A 667-nucleotide genomic window follows, 5' to 3' on the forward strand; every position below is an offset into this window, starting at 1 on the left:
AGTTTGTATTCTATCTGCATCATGCAGGCTTCTCAGCAAAAATTTCTAGTGCAGAGTATCTCCCCAGGCTCCCTGCCAGTAAGTGATTTCTTAGCAGAGGGGTCTCTTGGGTAAGAAAAGACCTGGGGTTGGTACAGCAGAGTCTGTTCCCAGGGACAAGTCCCACCTGCCAGCACCCCAGCTCTGGGCATCGCAGCTCATAGTGAAAGGGTGGATATGGCCTGGGACAGTAGCCACCATGCATTCCTGTTCCCAGAGTGCCTGCTCCACTGCTTGGAGCAAAACAGAGGTGGGCAACAGCAAAATGGGCTTCCTGAGAAATGTCATGGAGCTGCCTCACAGCACTGCTCAGCTGCACTAATGTCCTTGCTCCATCCCTGAAGCCTCCTGCCATCCCTCATCACATGGCTCACCTCATCCCCTGTTTTAAAACGGTGATCTCTCCCTTTTTCTTCGCCTCTTCTAAGGTCCAGCCTTTCCAGGGATTTTGGCTGTTTGGTGATGGCACAGCTCTGAATGGCGTTTGCCTGCTCTGCTCAGCTGGCACAGTCATCAAGTCCTCTGTGGGGTGGTGAGCAGCCTTCACTTTCTCATCCTCCCTCAGGGCAGCAGCTTCTGGGGACCTTGAAGGGAAACCAGTGCAATGGTTTCTCCATAGACAGCCACA

This window comes from Cinclus cinclus, chromosome 2 (assembly GCF_963662255.1).
Source record: "Cinclus cinclus chromosome 2, bCinCin1.1, whole genome shotgun sequence".
Lineage (NCBI taxonomy): Eukaryota > Metazoa > Chordata > Aves > Passeriformes > Cinclidae > Cinclus > Cinclus cinclus.